The sequence below is a fragment of the Chroicocephalus ridibundus genome, chromosome 6 (assembly GCF_963924245.1).
Source record: "Chroicocephalus ridibundus chromosome 6, bChrRid1.1, whole genome shotgun sequence".
Taxonomy (NCBI): Eukaryota; Metazoa; Chordata; class Aves; order Charadriiformes; family Laridae; genus Chroicocephalus; species Chroicocephalus ridibundus.
The window spans coordinates 459,030-477,655 of NC_086289.1; the positions used below are offsets into that span (position 1 = coordinate 459,030).

The window sequence follows — 18,626 nt, forward strand, 5'->3', positions numbered from 1 at the left end:
CACAGGCCTTGCTAATAAAGGAAATGCTCCTTCACATCTAGAAAGCTGTGCAACCTTTCATTTTTATCTTTTATTTTTGCACTAAGAGTGCTGAAGTATCAGAGTCAGCCGTAAGAGGTAAGCCTAAACAGCATATCCAGGAGCAGTGGGGTTTTATCTGGAGCCTCCCTGGGCAGGCAGGACCGGCTGTCCCGTCTGCGTCCCTTTGCTCCCATGCTCACCCGTGTCAAACCGCAACGCGAACCAAGGCTTTACCAGCTGCGGGAGGACTGGATGCAGAGCGGCTGCCTTTCAGCCGGGGCTCCGTCTGGCACAGCAGAGGAGCACACGGACAGAGCATCAGCCCCGAATGCACCCCGGAGGCTCCCTGCCTTTGAAATCCTAGAATCCTTGAATCCCCGATTGCCCGGAATGAAACCTCCCTGTGCACACGGCCATGGGTCACCCAGGCTGCGGCAGGGCCAGAGCTCGGGGGACGAGGGCTGCATTGCCCACGGCTGCCCCAGCAACCATGCCTGAACCTGGTGCAGGTGAATTTTGACCCCTATCGGTTTTGGGAACTTACTACCTAAATATCGGGTCCCTACAACCCAGAAAATGTTGGCAGAGGGAAGTTTGAGAGAAATTCCCTTGATTTACAGGTTGCCGCAGGCTTTGCTCACCCCTCAGGTGGTGGCTGCTATGGCTGGGGGCTGGGCCAACGATCCCGGCCAGCACGGAGGTGCGGGGTGAGCCCCGGCTGGGCTCTGGACCACTGCCCGCTGCAGCCCAGGGGTCGCAGTCTGCACTGAACTGGCAGTAATGCAAAGTGAGCAGCACAGGCTGCGCTCCCGGGGCTCCCTGCTACCTACAACACCTCCCACAGCCCCACGGCATCCTGCGGCCACCTGCGCCACGGCCGGGGGGTCTCTGCCGCAGACCCGGGATGCACCTTCCCACCCAGGCTGGGCACACGCCCCGATCCACCGTTCCCACGGGCACTGCTCAGTCTCCGCCAGTGGAGCGCCCCTTGCCCTTCCCCACTGGCGTTTGCTCCGCTCGCTCAGCTCAGGGCGATGAGAGCTGCCCGTGTCTCTGCGGTACCTGAAGAGGTTAAAGGCAGAGGGAGCGACACTCTGCTCCCTATCAGGGTGAGGTCTGATTGCTCCTGGAGCGGTGAGGTCCTGGTGCTGCACCTCGGGCTGACTCAGCGGAGCCTCCCGCACCCCTGCAAGGCAGCGCGGCCGTGGGCTGAGCACGAGCGTGGCCGCTGCAGGCCTGAGCACGAGCATAGCCACTCTATCCTCGTGTGTGGCCCCATGGGCCTCAGGCGCAGTTTGAAAGCATGCACATGTCCCGGGGTGCCACCAACCATCACCCCCTGATGGGAGAGAAGAATTCAGTGCCCAAAGAACCGGCTACCAGGGTGTCACACGGACATGCAACGGATGGCCAGCTGCAGCTGATCAGAAAAACCGCACTCATTTCTTTAGCATTCAGGCTGAAAACCAGGGCCAGCATCAGCAAACCTGGCTCTCCTCCACACTCCTGCTCGGGGGGACGGCCCTGCAGCCAGTGCACGGTAGTGCCGGTACTGTGAGCCGTGCCAAGCTGCTCGGAATTGCTCTTCTGTCACGCTGCCCGTTTGTAAACCCCACGAATAGCTAATTTCTCACCTACATTCAGCCCAGTAACTATGTGCTCATTAAACACTGCTACCAGAGCTCATTAGCGAGCGCGTGTGCCCCAGCTGCCGCACGTGGCTGCAGGGCAATGCTGACCTGCCTGGGATGTGCCGAGCACCCCGGGATGCTGTGTAAGGGACACGGGGCGGACGCCCCATGGAGCTGTGGAGACAACATGGGCATTCCCGGGAGAACCCCCCGCCCCGTGTCTCCTGCCCGGCTCTGCTGGCCGTCTCCCTGCACCGTGCCAGCACCGGCAGTGCCACCAGCCACGGGGATCTCACCCCGCCGGCCGCACACAGGAGACATGCGGGGCAAGAAGCGCTCTGCCTGCCTGCGGCCTCCGGAGCCTGCCTGTTCATTGACTTGTTTTCCACTGATTGCCACGAGCAGGGACACGAAGTACTTACAGCAAGATAAAACCAAGAGAAACTTCTAAAGTGAAGCAAAGACCAAGCCCCAGTAAACTGCAGAGTAACACCTGGGATTGTCCCAGGTACAAATCCCCGGGCCATCCCCATCGCTTGTTTGCGGAGCTCCCTCGGCGGGTCTCCAAGGAGCCCATGGGAGCTCACAAAGCCATATTATACCAGAGCAAGAGGATTTCCAATCAAGGCACCTCATGAAGGATGTCCTGCCAGCAGCTTATGTGCCTCTAATCTGCCTAGCTCGTCAGCACGCCCCACCTAATTACAGTCAGGGCAATCCCGAGGTGGGCAGGAGCTAGAAGAGGTCTCTCCAGGGAGACCTTATAGCAGCCTTCCAGTACCTAAAGTGTCCTACAGGAGAGATGGGGAGTGACTCCTGATCAGGGAGTGTAGTGATAAGATGGGGGGAAGAGTTTTACACTGAAAGAGGGGAGATGTAGATGAGGTATCAGGAAGAAATTCTTTGCTGTGAGGGTGGTGAGCCCCTGGCCCAGGTTGCCCAGAGCAGCTGTGGCTGCCCCATCCCTGGAGGGGTTCAAGGCCAGGTTGGACGGGGCTTGGAGCAACCTGGGCTGGTGGGAGGTGTCCCTGCCCAGGGCAGGGGGTGGCACTGGGTGGCCTTTAAGGTCCCTTCCCACCCAAACCATTCCAGGATTCCATGATTCTATGACGCCTTTGCATTAACCTACACCACCTGTGGTCACTGACTCCATCGCCGACAGTGCAGTTCCATCAGTATTTTGGGGCATTCATCTAGAGATATGGTACACAAATTATTGCAGGGAGCCACACCACGGCCCCCCAGCACTGCTGGCTGCAGCGGGGGCCTCATGTCCAGAGAGCAAAGATAAAAGACAACCTGGTCACAAAACCAGACTTTGTGTGTGCTTCAGCCGAGCCGCCTTACTGTTTGATTTACGAACCCCACACCAGCTCCAGCCAAGATCAGCCTTTCCATCCAGTGGCCGCCTGTGCTGCAGCCCATGGGGCGCCCGGGGTCCAGGGTGTGCTGCCAGAGCGCGGCCAGAGACACTGTGCGCGGGCAGACCTGCAGACCAGCTTCCACTGGCAGTCCTCTGCCGGGGACAGGCCTTTGGGACGCGCCAGCTGCCACGTCGCCCTGCATAGGAGGCAGCCTGCAGGCAGCCACCCACTGCCCTCCAGTGGGGGAGGAAGCGGGGGAAACAAATGGGGCAAAACAGAAACAGAAGCCCAAGAGGAAAGGCAGGGAACATTTTGCTCAGGGCAACAAAGTTTTTTGATTGTGACATCCGTCCAGAAGTTTTGTGACTAAGGTAAAGCTTACAGCCACAGCCTCGATTTTTAGCTCCTGAAACTACAGGTCTGTTTAGTTCCAGGCTACTGGAAAACCCCCCTGAAATCCACAAGTCTCCATGCCATCCCTGCCCGCTCTGAAGCTGCTGCCCTCGAGGCGCCCATGAATCACGGCCGATAACCATGTGCGAGGCTGACATCGGGGACAGCTTGGCAGCCGCCCTGCGCCGGGAGGCAGAATGCTCCCACCTCATTTCTTCTAATGATTTATTGAAGACGACTGTTCTTTTCAGGAACTGTGACTTAAAAACCTGTGATTTATGGAAACTCCATATGTGCTCCTGCTCTCCTTACCCACGGATGGCTTCCAGCAGGGTTTCCCCACCGCTGGCTGCCGTTCCCATCCCCATCCGCATGCGGGAGCCACCCCGCGGAGGGATGGGGACTGGGGTGCACGTGGAGCAGCAGCTTACAGCCGGCCATTTACCGTGCTCACCAAGCAACAGCGTCTAAATTTAGTTCTCCATCTAATACCCTCTGGGGAGGAAGTGTCAGTTTTCCCCAGCCGCGGGCTGACTGCTCACGCGCGGACCGACAGCAGTGAACTGACCCCCACTCCCTACTGTGTCATGTCCCATCCACAGCCCTGCGGTAAGAGGGGCTTGTTGGTGCCATTGCTTAGGTATCACCAAGAAAACCACCAGAGGAGCAGTGAGAAGCCACCGCGGCGCTCTGCAGAACGTCCCCCCTGCAAACAGGGAAGCTCTAACAGCAAATGCAGACAGGGGTTTCGCAGAGTAGGTTATTTCTGTGTTGCGTGTGCTCGACCCTCAAAACATGGTCATGAGGAGAACAAACCTGCTGTTGCTAATGCTCAGAATTTCAACATCTTACCAAATTTTTCCCCTCAGTCTCAGCACCCAGAGCACAACCATCTAGCAAAAATGCCTGCCTCAAAAAGACACGTTAGCTTCTAATCTTCATATCTGAGAAGGAAAAGAGACTCAAGACCATCAAAGGGAAAATCAAAGGCCACATAAAAGCCAAATACATTTTATTTAACCAACAAATCCCACAAGCTAGTGGTTTTTAAGCTCACTCGTCTGTCGGCAGCAGAGTGGAGGATGGCTGTGCTGGAACTGCGGGGTGGCAGCTCCGCAGGACGTTTCGCCTCCCGGCAGCTCCCAGCAGCGAGGCAGGGCCGGCAGCACCCACAGTTCCATTAGGAGCTGGGACGGAGCCACTGGGCGCAGAATCCAGCGCCAGAATCAACCCTTGAACCCCCTTTAGCTTCCCAGGAGAAGGCAGCTGGCAGTTCTCCATGCAACATCCTAAAAAAGCCTGTGCAGCCCGGCGTGGGCAGCGGGGCGGGAAGGAGCCCCGGGCACAGGGACACTCCCCCGGCAAGACACATCCCCCAGCCGCTGAAACACTACATAACAGAGGGGTGCCCGCTCCTCGCCGGCCCCATCGCTGGTCCCTCCAGTTCCCTGCACTCCAGCCTCCTCCTCTTAAATCTCCCGGGACTGAGATATCCAGCCCGCAGGTGACTGCCTTCAGGAAAGATTTATAGCCCTCAGACATCCAAAAGAAAATCTCAGCATCTAAAATGAGTCAAGGCTCCAAACCCACATGACAAAGAAGCAAAACCACTTCTTTGTTTTTAAATTCCGGGGAGGCTCATGGGTGCCTTGCCATTGTTTGGGGTTGGTGATCCTGACTCTTAATGGCCTTTTACTGCTTTTTTTTTTTTTTTAAATCACTTAGTTTTTCCACAGTAGTCAAAATTAAAACATTTTAAAAACTGTTTAACAAATGTTTTAATTCAGGAGATTCCTGTAGTTGTTTAGGCTAGGGTTATGTTTTAAGGGACAAGGGTTATTTGCTTTTACTTTTAAGTTACTTGAGGGAAATGAATTCTGTGCCCCTTCGGAGTGGTGTGGGCCGGGAGTGGGGATGGCGGTGTGGGTCTGACACAGCTCGCACAGCCGGGCCCCGCCATGGGCCTCTCCCTGGGAGCGGGGATGGCGGTGTGGGTCTGACACAGCTCGCGCAGCCAGGCCCTGCCATGGGCCTCTCCCCGGGAGTGGGGATGGCGGTGTGGGTCTGACACAGCTCGCGCAGCCGGGCCCCGCCATGGGCCTCTCCCCGGGAGTGGGGATGGCGGTGTGGGTCTGACACAGCTCGCACAGCCGGGCCCCACCATGGGCCTCTCCCCAGGAGTGGGGATGGCGGTGTGGGTCTGACACAGCTCGCACAGCCGGGCCCCGCCATGGGCCTCTCCCCGGGAGCAGGGTGAACGCCAGCCCTGCCGCACTGCGGCACGGCCGCTGGGACTGGGGCCGTGGATGAGCTCTAAGGTCCCTTCCCACCTAAACCCTTCTGTGATTCTATGAAAGGTGTGGGGGAACAGAATCTGAGCCATTCCAGGGTTTGGCCTCCATCTCTAATGGCTTTGTGTTTGTTCAAACTAGAAAAGCAAAGGCCCCATCGCAGGCCCTGTGAGCGAGGCGTCTCCTCCTGCGGCCAGCCTGGCGCACCCCGCGCGGAGACGGGCCTGTCCCTCAGCTTCTGAGGGGCTCTTCCGAGAGGCTGGGCCTCAGAACTTGATTTATTTCAAAAGGTCTTCAGTATAATGCATCAATTTGCTGTTCTGCCTTCAAGTCTGCTGTCCCAATTACATAAGGAGCCTTGACCCTATTACAAATAGCTGCCCAATAAATATATTTATAATTATCAGCAGAAAAGCAACAGTAGTACCATGGATCCTGGCCTGGGCTTGTACGTTGGGCACAGCAAGGCGAAAGGCCCCCCAGTCACACCACTGTCACCCAGGCTGAGAAAAACGCAGCGACGAAGCCTCCCGCCATCCCTGGGCTGCTGCACCCACATTGCGTCAGGCACGAGAACCCACAACCTCCATGAAAAGGCAAAACGTCGCTTCTCCCCTGGCCGCATGCCGAGTATCGGTCCCACGGGGTCAGGAGCTGAACGTCACCATGAGAAGAATAAACCTGGCTCCCCCGGCCCCTTCCCGAGGCTGCCGCGCGAGGCCGATTCGCGGGTGCCGCCTGGCAAGGTACTGAGAGCGGGGCACGTAGGGAAGCCCCTGGGGAAGTCACCAAGGGGCCAGCTTTGCCTTCACCGAAAGTGTCCAACTGCCCTGCAACACGCCGGTGTGGGGGCTTCCTTGGGGCTGGCGCGTTGGAGCCAGCCCCAGCTGGAATGCTCTGCCCAAGATAATTGCAAACAACTGCGATGAAGTTATTGCTGGTGCTGGCAATTAAGTTAGCAAGACCTAACAAATGCAATTAAAAAGCCAAAACAAAATGCCTGAAATCCCAGATTTCTAGTAGATGAGCAATTCATTTATCTCCTTTAAGTACAAGATGGGAATTACTGGAATAACAGGCTCCCTATGTTTGTCTGGCCTTTAAGCTCTGCTGCAAAAAAAATGCTTATTGACATAAGTGGCACTTTCTTCTTCTTTAAGCATTTCTGCAGCAGTGCATTAGTGATTCGATTATCCAGTGCTGTATCTTAAGTCAATTGAGTGAGATGAGTGGTAAGTTGCTACAGTAGACGTTAATATGATTTTTGCAAGACTGCAGAATTGCTTTCCAATCTCATAGGGACAAGTAATTTATTAAGAGATCCTTTACAAAGTTTGGCAGCGCTTTGCCGTAGGTGTGAGAGCAACATGGCCCCACCGCAGTTGCCTTGGGCTCTCTGGTCCCTGGCACCGAGCTCCCTGCCAGTGCCGTGCTGAGGCGTCGCACCAGCGCCAGCACTGAGGGCACGGCCGGGACCTTCACTGGCACTGCAGACACTGCTCCTTCCAGCCCGAATAGCGGATGTGAGCATCAAGAACATATTTTCTAGACAGGAAAACAACACAATTGGACAGGAATGTGTTTCTTATTTTGTTCCCGCTGCATGACCTCACTTCGCTTTATTTTCGGTTTCTCCAGACCGTTGGTTACCACAGGTCGACAGCCCTTCCCCTTGCTGGTACAGTCGGCTGCTTAACTTTCCAGCCCATACTTCGTCCCTAGGAAGCTGCGTCCCTCCTCACTGGGCTCCCCTCCGTCCTTCAGCCATTACGGTTTCTCCCCGTCACACTGGAGAGTGGGTGAGAGGGTTGGGAGGTTTATCTGCGCTGGAGAGGGGATACGGGTTCTATGGCGACTGCCCCGGCACCACCTCCCAGCAGCATCTTCCAGGTTGTGCTTCAACCGAGACCCTCAGGAACAGAAGCCTGGGTGACCTACTTCAGGGTGAAACGTGTCTGGATTTTTCTTCTGCAGCAGATGCAAAGTACTTCTAAAATGAATGATTATTGTACCCATAAATCCCCAAAGGATGGAATTCCCAACTTCTGGCCACGGCCACTCGTTCCCTCCTGCAGCAACAGCTGATGCGTACGGGCAGCCCTGGTAAACAACAGTTTTTGTTTGCTGACTTGTAGCAAAGGGAAAAACCCAAAGCCCTGCACAAAAAATGCTTTTCTAAACAGAATGCTTTTCCACGCTTCCCAGAGAGACGTCAGTGGTTCATAATAAAGGAAACGCTAATGATCCTACCCAAAAAAGAGCATGCCATAGCCATCGCTGTTGTGCAAGCAACTGATCGTAATTGGCTGATCATAACTAATCCCCATTACCTGTAATGGGAGGGGGGAAACATCAGTTACAGCTGATAATTAACGTTTGTGATGGGATGGTTTAACCTTGAAATAAGGCTGAATTAAATTTAGGCATGCAGCTGCCCCTGGTGAGAGCAGCAGCAGGACCCTGTCACAGACCCCTCCGAGAAGGTGGGATTGGGACCAGGCACAGCAAACAGCAAAGCTAACGAAATTAGAGAGCACGTTTAATTAAACTGAGCAAGCATTAGCTTTCCTCCAGAGGAGGAGACACCAGTTCTCGTGTCAATGAGCTGCTGGTTTTCTCCGTGTTAGGTGTTCAGCTCTGCGGCCGCGGCAGGACGGCTGTCCCCTCGCAGGGACTGGGGTTCCGTGTCTCACTGCCCCTCGTCACTGCGCCACATGGAGCTGGATTCAGCTCTTTTGGACAATTCTGTGCGGCGTCTGGCTGGCGCAGCACGCTGCTGCAGAGCCAGCCGCAGCCTGCGGGCAGAGCAGAGCAGGGGCTGAGTCAGGCCTTTCCCCCCAGCAAACAGCCTTCTCTTGGGGGCGTCGTGTGTTTCAAGTCTCTGAACGTACCAAAGCTTCTGCAGCCTGGCACCAAACCCAGACTTTTCTCTCCCCCAGCAACAGACCCCATTCCCAGCGGCACTCAGGCGGCCTGAGCGTGGCTCGGCATACTGCTGCCTCGGATTGCCAGGGGGGCGTCACCCCCTGCCCGCTCCCCAGGCTGTCGGGAGGAACACGGCTCCACCTGACACATAACCTGTTCCCCATCCCACACCAACTGCAAACACCACCCTTCCCCAGCCCCATCCAGCCCCCCAAGACCAGTGGGCATGACCCACCAGTGGCTCTGCCATCACCCACCAGCTCTAGCCATGCTCCCAACTTCACTGCCTCGGGGGCCGTGGGAGCAGTCAGCATGCCCCCCATCACCTCCCGGCCAGGGACCACTGCTGGGGACAGCCTGACAGGGAGAGGGACAGGTCTCACGCTGTCTGGGTCACCGCTCCGAGCTCTGCAGGGGACAGGCAGTGGAGGGACAATACTCCGTGCCAGTCCCCATCCAGGCGGCGCTGCCGCAGGGTCTGCCCACAGGCTGCCGGCACACCGACCGGCACGGATTTGACTGGCACAAAGCAGCCAAATGCCCTGCTTTTCCTGACAGCCTTTGTCCTGCCACAACCATCCGGGACCAGATGTTTGCTACCAAAGGGCTTTCACGTTAGTCTGGACCTCAGGGGCCACCCCAACACCCATCTTGTCGTCTACAGCATCGCCCTGGTGCAGAAGAGCCGCTGGCACAATGCTTGGCGTGTTCCTCGACCTGCACAGCCCTCGCACGGCCCTGCAGCCGGGTACACCGCAGCAGCACAAACCCAACTGCAGGGAAAGGCAGCGTCAGAGAAAAGAAACTCAAAAACTGGCATTACACGTGGATTCTCTGGGAGGAGAGGCTTGCAGATGCAGCCCGTGGAGTTTTCTTCCCACTGGGTATCAATTTGTAAGGGTGAACTTGCGTTACTGTAGGTTTTACAGCCATTTGTAAGCCACTCCAGGGACTGTATTACATTGAACAATTTTTTTTTTTTTTTTTTTAATTTAAAAGATTTTTTCAGAAAGACGTCATAGATAGAAAGGTGAAACAGATGTTTCCCAAGGCAATTCCTGTCCAGTCCCCTACTCCTATTTCTTGAAATTGCTGCAATTATCATACCAAGAAGTGTTTCATATGTCAGGGACAAACCACCGGGGCTGAGCCAGGCAGCATTTATTAGCAGCTGACAATGTCTAGCACCAGGGAGAAAAAATGTCCTGTATATTACAATAAACTTCATCAGTTCCGCCTGGAGAAGAGAAGGCTCCGGGGAGACCTTAGAGCCCCTTCCAGTCCCTAAAGGGGCTCCGGGAAAGCTGGGGACAGACTTTTTAGCAGAGCCTGCTGCGATAGTACAACGGGGAATGGCTTTAAACTAAAAGAGGGAAGATTTAGCCTAGATATAAGGAGGAAATGTCTTACGCTGAGGGCAGTGAGCCCCTGGCCCAGGTTGCCCAGAGCAGCTGCGGCTGCCCCATCCCTGAAGGGGTTCAAGGCCAGGTTGGACGGGGCTTGGAGCAACCTGGGCTGGTGGGAGGTGTCCCTGCCCAGGGCAGGGGGGTTGGACTAGATGATTTTTAAAGGTCCCTTCAACCCAAACCATTCCATGATTCAATCATTCACGGAGCACCCCACGGGCAGCAGAGTGCACAGTCCTGGCATTCAGCAGCTGCCCAGGGGCATCGCCCCGCAGCAGCCGGAGCGCTGGTGATGGAAAACCGGCAGTGCCAGGGACGCAGGACGGACGTGTTTCTGGCCAGGCGCCTTCCAGGTTTTTTGGGTTTGCGATCCCTTCACATTTTCCAGTGGGAACACAGGTGTTTCACAGAGAACATGTATTATCTCACTTTCTCAGTCACCTTTTGAGGGACTTCAGAAGAAAACATCATCATCTGTGGAGTAAAAGCTGAAAAAAACCCCCAAACCCCCACTTTTTTGCTCCCGCATTACAGATTTTAACACTTAGTGTTGCTAATATAAACCCTGTTCTCCCCAACCCCCTCTCACTTGGGCCATTACCCCAACTGCATAATCCATCTAATTCAATACATACTTACTTACACCGAGTTATTCCTGAATTTAAAAGCATCTTCAGGTAACTGGAATTAACACATGGATGTAACTCAAGGAAGCCACACAGGCTCCTCAGTTTGTCTTCATGCTTTAGGATACGCTCAGGGGAGCAGCACGCACCTACACAAGCGGCTCTGAACCCCACAATCGCACCCTCCCCTGCCAGGGAAGAGACCCAAATTCTAAAATTATCCACTCCAAACGAGCATTTTCTCAGCCCACTTTGTATCAGCAGCCACTGAGTAATTCACAGCAGATCTAAGATTAGCTAATGAAGTGCAGTGACTCATCAGACAAGCCTCCGTGCCGCTGGGAAAATTCAATTTTTCTTTAGCAACAGAGTTTAAGCTGTGGAAATTATAAATAAATACAGTTTGGAGAGGCTACAGCAACAGGAGGATTCTTATTTAAAACTCATTGATGTGTGCCTGTGATGTTTGTGCCCATGATGCCCTTGTAACTGCATCTGTGACGACTCGCAGGAGCGTGGGACCGTGCCCGGGAGGTTCTGCGGCGAAGCCATGGCTCCCAGCGCGGCGAAGCCACGATGCCGAGCAGGAGAGGGTCCGGCCGAGCCCGAGCACGCCATGACAACGCACCAACCAGCAAAGCCTGATTTCAAACCGCTCATTAGCTCACACCCATACGCAAATTAAAACCATGCAGAATCATTACAGGCTTCTGCAAACGGTGGTGTTGAGCAAAATGATGGGGTGGAGGAAAGTCATAAACAGAGTCACAGCAGAAAGGATCCCCACCCCCACACCAGCCATACGACGCAGAACAAGGCCAAATTTCAGTCCCGGAGCAAAAATGTGCTCGGGAACCAGGTCCCAGGTGCTTGGTTGGGGCTGCAGGGCTGGGACACCCCCCAGCCCCTGTGGGGCCGCCATCCCCCTGCCCGTCCCCTCCGCTCTCCCCACAAAGGCCCTGCTGCTGTCCTGCCTGAGCTTCTCCACTGGCGCCAGAACCACCTTCACCTCTCTGCAGCCATTACACATTGGCTGAGCAACCTGGTGTTACTGTCATCATGGAATCACGGAACGGTTTGGGTGGGAAGGGACCTTGAAGCCCACCCAGTGGCACCCCCTGCCCTGGGCAGGGACACCTCCCACCAGCCCAGGTTGCTCCAAGCCCCGTCCAACCTGGCCTTGAACCCCTCCAGGGATGGGGCAGCCACAACTGGGATGGATGAATGGGTGCCATAAGCATGCAGGAATGATGCTGCATTTCAGGGGATTTGGCCCCAAATTGTTTCCCCTCTCTGGGCTGGGTGGTGGGAAACCCACTGCCCGGCACGGGGGGGCTGGTGATGGGGGGCTGATCCCTGCGCAGCCGCCCCAGCCCCGGCATGGCAGGGCCCCGCGCCCCCTCCAACATGGGACACCCACACCCCGCGGGGCCAGTGCTTCATCCTCACACACCTCCAGTGTCACACCACCCCCATCAAGGATTTTCAGCAAATCAAATCAAACCCCCCCTTCCTCCCGCCAAGCACATCGGTGGGGGTTGCTCCATATTCTGTTCGGCTGCACTTAGGATTCTCCGTTTCAACTGTATTCTGTTTCAAGCCACATTAGGCTTCGGTTATCAAAGCCAAATGCTTCAGGTTTTGGTGTGTAATGAAAAACAGCTTACAATATATGTGTTTGTCCTGAGAGATTGGTTTTGAAAACAACTTGCCCGACTTCATGTTTTATAATATGCGCTTCAAAAAAAAAAAATTTAGTTTAGGGGAAAGAAAATATTTTCCATAGAAGACAGACGTTTGATTGGATTAAAACAAGCTTCCCTTTTAACGAGGCTGGCTGGAGCGTGGCCGGAGGGGCAGGTGCCCGGGGCTGGTTCTCCGCAATGCCTGTCAGCCGGGACGAGCCACTCCTGCCCCGGCTGGAGCCCCCCGGCAACAGCTCGGCTCCCCCTGCCCCACCAGGGGCCAGACACCCGGGGAGTGCCCGAACGGAGAAGGGAGAACAGAAAAGCGTGAAACTTGGAGAGAGACAAAAGGAGAAGCTTTAGGAAAACATCACGGATGCTATTTAGACAGAAGCAGGTGCTGCGATGTTTTGCCACCATCATCCCAGGCTGCCCTTCACCCCTGCTGCCACCAGCACCGGTGCTTGGCAGGGATTTGTTGTACGCGGGGAGCACAGCAGGACCCACAGAGCGAGGGTCCCGAGGCGAGTCTGGGCCGGGATGGCAGCCCCGCTGCTGCCATCAGCCCCGGCACAGCCCCGGCAGCAGCCTGCCTGCGCCGCTGAGAGGGTACGACAGCTCCGGCAGCTCTGCCAGCCCTTACCGGCGTGAAACGGGCGCTATGCTAACTACCAGCCACAATAAAGCGACCGGTAGAAATCTCATCTATGCCTGAGGATCCCTGATGGAATTAAAACCATGTGGTTTTTTATTCTGCAAGTCACTCAGATGCTTTATTAGCACAGAACAAAAGGTTATTAAAATAGCGCATCCTTAAGAGCCACAATCCCAACACTAGCTCAGCAAAAAATCCTTCCCCTCAGCTAACCCGGCCCACAAGGGACCCTGCGCTCGGGGCGGCACGCCGCGCCTGGGCACCGCGGTCACCTCTGTCTATGTGGTGCTCCTCGCGGGACACCAGGGACGGAGGCACCCACCGCAGGGACACCCACCGCAGGGACACCCACCTGACCGTACAGCTGTACAGCCAAAGTGATTAGTGCAAACCAAGGTAATTAAGCAGGCCAGCCGGGCAGGGACTGCGGCTCCCTGCTCGCCCCCTCCCCAGTGCTGCCCGGCCCCAAGGGCCCCGGAGATGCTGGGAGGGCTGGAGCCCCTCTGCTGTGGGGACAGGCTGAGAGAGCTGGGGGGGTTCAGCCTGGAGAAGAGAAGGCTCCGGGGAGACCTTCCAGCCCCTTCCAGGCCCTAAAGGGGCTCCGGGAAAGCTGGGGAGGCATGTCAGACGTGAGGCCCAGCACACGGTATGTGGGTTATGCACACAAAATCTATCGATTATGTTAGCAAAATGCCTTATTACAAAAAATACTGATAGGTTTAGTACTGGTTTGAATAATGTCAGAATAAAATACTGACCCCCCCACTGAAACCATCCTCGGATTCTGCAGGGCTTGCATTTCGGAAATCAGCTGTGTGAGCTGAAGCACAGCTGTAGGGTTCAGGAGGAAACCTCCAAAACCACAGTGCGGAGCAGCGGAGACTAAAATAAGACTTTACTACAGCAAGAATTGAAATAGACTGAAAAAGGCCCACCATTGCCTAAAACCAGGCACAAGTTTTAAAAGTATAAGGAGGGAAACCTTAAAAATTGAACAAAGTGAAATTTCACAGCATATAGGAACCTGTGAACGGCGTTCAGTGGGCAGCACAGAACCTACCACAGAGATACTAAAGACCACTTGCTACTCCTGAACATTGCATTTAGTTTTTAACCCAACAGCACTTTTCCTGTGACAGAACAAAAGACTAAAGTAAGCCATTCAAACTTCACATTATTAAAAATGACATTTAGAAACTTCTACGTTAGCTTTTTAAAATCAGTTAAGAAATGAACCATCACTGTGCTCTTGGTTTATGCTTTTGCATTTGCTGAGAAATTCTTTTCATTTATCTGCATAATGGCCAAGGCAAAAAAAGCAATTTGCTACAAGACTTTTTCTCTAAGCCTTGCCAAAACCAAAGACTCATCCTTTCACCGAGGTGAGGCGAGCCAGCTTCTTCAGCTCCCGCGTGCAGACGCAAAGTTGTGCGTTTGGTTGAGATGGTGTTTTGGGCTGGTGTTCAAACCCCCTGCTGGCACCGAGCCACTGATGCAGAGAAGGACCCCAGCGTCCGGTCCCCTCACACGCCGCCTAAGCACTATTTGCTCTGTTACCGTGTTTTTACTGAAACTCTCTCTAGCAGTTCTCAGTAAAGTGGGAAAAATCCAGTGACTCACCTCAGTGCTTATGTTCCACTCGTCTGCTTCATCCTGCAGGCTGGTGCTAACGGGGACACACGCGTGTCCGGACACCTGGCATCACAAGGGTAACGGCAAGCACAGGACTCCAGCACATGCCACCTTCCAGGCCTCTGGAGGGGGGTCCCTCCCCAGCCCCCCTGCCGGAAAATGGCCGCGAACCAGTTCTCGAACCTTCCCACCGCTGACATGGGACCTGGCGAGGGGCAACCCTGACATTTTCCCCTTCACCTCTGCACTGGAGAGGAGTCTCAGGCAGCAAGGCACAGCAACCCACAAGGGAAGACCAGGAAGGTTTCTCGCGTGGATACCAGGAACTCCTCCACCAGCGCTGAGGAGCACAGCTGCTGCTCTGGGGGCACGAGGTGACAGTGACGCTCCAGGCATTAGCAGAAGACAGACAGGTTTCCACTCTACAGTTAAACATCTGGCAGAACACGTTTATGTGCACCAGGGGTCTTACTACAGGGCCAAATGATCACGGGAAAAAACTCTGGGACATCCTCTCTTCAACACCTCCATCCTGGGGACCACATCCAGCGTTGCGTGGCGGAGGCTGGACGTGAGCTTACCTTCCCCGTCCCAAGCCGGGAGAAAAGCAGTGGCCCCAGGCACGAGGTACCAGGATTCTCTCTCACACCCATCAGAGACCGGACGCCTGGTCTTAAGGATGTTTCTGCGTCATCATGGGACTTGAGGGACATCTGCTCGGGAGAGCAGCCGGGATTCACCTCTTGTTCTTGGCGTCTCCGCCAGCCACGGAGCAGCCTCTCCACGCGAGGCGGGAGCAGCCCTTCACGAGACAGGGGCAGACAAGCGCTTTTCCTGAGTGTGGGGGAGTCAGGGGTTGGTTATTTTTGTTTTGCCTTTTCTTAAATAATTTTTTAAATGAACAGAAGGCTGCTTGTAACTCCCTTTAGCTCACTGCTGTAATGCTACAGCCAAAAAGCTTTGCAACACTTTTTGGCAGGGATTTTGTACAATAAAGGCCTGTGTGAGCAGACAACACAAAAACTACCTTACACAGCCATCAGCTAGCCCTAGGCCTAGCCCAAGAAGATGCTAGAAAAAAGCTCACAAAGAAACTCCTGAAGACAGACAGACGGGCTGAGAAAGGCAGAACTGTTCTCTCCGTGAGTGGGAACGCTCACTGCACCGGAGCATCTTTGCCGGCCAAGGAGTCTGGAGATGGGCAAAGCGGACGCCCAGGTAAACAACTGCTTCATAAAGGCTTCACACAAGGTGCAGAACACATCCCTGCGCTACACACTGCTGTCCTTTTGGCACTTATTTTTGGAAAACAGGAAGCTTATTGATTTGTTTGCTGAGGTGGCCAAAATGGTTCTGGGGAGACAGATGTCCTATTTCAGCACTGCCTTTTAGCCTGCATGTTTTACACCACAGTCTTCCAACTGTTTTGAGGGAAACACATTTGACTCATTGTATGCTCTTACTGAGACTCAGCAGAAGGGGTTTTTGGTGTTGAACTCCTCTTGTTAAACTTCGGTGTCGTTACAGAGAAAAGGGAAGCTCTGACCTCTCTTGCTGACATTCAGAAGACCACAATATGCACCAGCATGAACCAGGAAAACACGAGCTTGCGTGTTTTCCGATCCGCTCGTTCTTCTAATTCGACAATAGTTCATCACAGTGTTTGCTGCAACAGATTAAGAACAAACAGGAAGCAGAATCTGTGCAACGATCCTGCAGCTCGAAGGTAATCTTCTACATGCAGACAACATTTTACCTACCAGCCACAACTCTGAACTCTTTTCTCCAGCACCAGAAGCAACAGATGACCACAAATTAATGCTTCTAGACTGAGGGAAACCAAGGGAAAGCTAGACTAATGCAAACCCAAAAAAAATAACCGACACAGTTTCAAAAGCTTGTCCAGAGGTCACTTTGGTTAGTAAACCATTTATACTCTAAATTTGGCACAAAGCTGTAGGCTGTTTGTTCACTGTTTTTTAAAGACTGCTAATCATTTCTGGTCACGTGTAAGGATGAAGATCCTTTCTACCCAACAGCATGGGTTGAAGGGGCCTTAAATTACACTCATTGACCGGGTGTGAACACAACAGTTACTTCAAAACGTGAAGTGACTCTCCAGTGGGAGCTGCTGGGCTGACGACCCACCTCTCCACACGCCGCAGGAGCGGGCCAGGCTGCGCTGCCTGCTCTTCCGGGTGACAAGAGACACAAGCCCAGCCAAGCTGGCAGCCGACTGCCTGTTCACGTACCTGACAACATACCTGACAACATTGAGTCTCTCAGCTCTGCAGTAAATGACAAGAAAAACTTTTAACATATGCAACGATAGCCACATAGTTCTGTGTTGCACATTTTCCAAGTTTTAATAGAGACAAAAGTGAGTCCATGGTACTTAAGACACTACAACGATTTCATTCTATTGCATGTCCTGCTCCAATTACATTTCTCAAGAGTACAGTATGGAGTAGAGGTTTGGTAGCTTTAAAATTAACAAGTGTGTGAAATCTGTAAGTAAAATAAGCAGCAGCAATATTTTGGGGGATTTTATCAAGAATAGCTAACTTTTAAGTAATAAATACATTCCAAGGTGTGGTTTTTGCTGTTCTCCTAGTTCATTGCCGTATGACTTGTCAAATTCTCATCCTAGGGTAAGATATCCTTAAGACTTTCCTGCCAGCCTCACACCAGAAGAGCCTCCTATCTCCATGTCCCGGTGCCTGTCACCTGTCCCCGACGAGAAGCAGTGCAAGCTGACAAGGAAGCTCGTCCTCCTGCCACGCGCACGGCAACCTCCAGAGTCTCCTGGGGAGCGTGTCAGGGTGTTTACAGACTTCGTGACCAGAGCTCTAGGAGAACAGCTGTGCTCTTATCTTCTGTTACCTTGAAGAAAGTGAAAGAGGGAGAGGTTACTGCAGGCGGCACGGAAGGGACCGGCATTAGCGGCAAGGCACACGCTCTGGGTTTCCTCTAAATATAGCCAGGAATTCTCCTGCTCCCAGCCGGCCCAGCAGGCAAAGCCAGAGCAGCTACAGCTTGGGAAGAAATTCGTCAAGTTAACAAAGCCGAAGTAAGAGTAGGAATTGTCTCCAAGATAGACATGATATGAATTTCAGTGACGATAATAAATCTTCAGTCTCTGGCTTAAAGACTTTTAAGTCCCCATTCGGGGTGGGTTACTGTAGGTTAATCTGCCACGAGTCCCTACGGAGAGAGCCACGTGAAGAACATCTGCCTCCACTTTTCAAACACAATCTATAAAACAGGATTATTCTCCCCTTGAGAGCAAGCCGTACAGAAGCTTTCCTAAGTACCTGCAACTGCTCAAGACATCGACTGCTGCTGCAGTGCCCCAGCCGCTGTTAATGCAGAGGCAGAGCAGCCCCGCCACCTTCTCCTGTTGCCCTCAGAGGGAACAGACACCCTTTCCCCTCGGCCCCCCGCCGCAGGCTCCCCTTCCCTCCCCGGACCACTGCTCCTTGCCGGCTGCAGAAGAAGCATTTGTGGTGGCAGCACCGCGGAGCCCTTGGGACAGCCAGCACCTCTTGAAGGACCACACACTGGTATGAAGGTGGCCGTACCCAAACACATCAGAGCACGACCGACCAGCCTTCAGGCAACGAGGGCAGGTGAGATGCTCATTAGGAATTCAGAAGTGCAGAACAACGCACTCCAAATCACAGCTGCCAAGAGGTAAGGAGGCTGCCCAGGCTTGATGCCACGCTGCTGTCAGCGGGCACCTCACCAGGTACCAGCCATGAAGACTGAGGGCAGTGACAGGCTTGAAAAGATGCTTGAAAAGGCAGAGGGATGTGCCTGTCAAAACAACAAACTACTAAGACAGAGGTCCTCATCTGTACCCCTGCCCGCAAGAGGCACTTGCGCTGGCCCTGCAAGTCAGGTTACAGAGTGGAAGCCTTGCAAGACTTCAAAGGGAGCATCCGTTCATCTTCAAGACCAAGCGGAGAAACCAGAAGACACGTGAAACGACTCAGTG

The 18,626-nt window shown here is 54.0% G+C and overlaps 1 protein-coding gene across 2 annotated transcripts in view; it reads right to left on the reverse strand.

Moving 5' to 3' along the window:
• The window catches only part of PWWP2B (PWWP domain containing 2B), a 66,630-nt gene that overhangs the window by 26,733 nt on the left and 21,271 nt on the right, over positions 1-18,626 (reverse strand). Inside the window, exon 3 of one of the 2 annotated variants that reach the window (XM_063339550.1) lies at positions 16,695-17,512. The exons of the other annotated variant lie outside the window; for it this stretch is intronic. The gene's annotated coding sequence lies outside the window, so the exon portion shown is untranslated. Of the gene's footprint in view, positions 1-16,694; positions 17,513-18,626 lie in introns of those variants that run through there. 2 annotated transcript variants of the gene reach the window in all.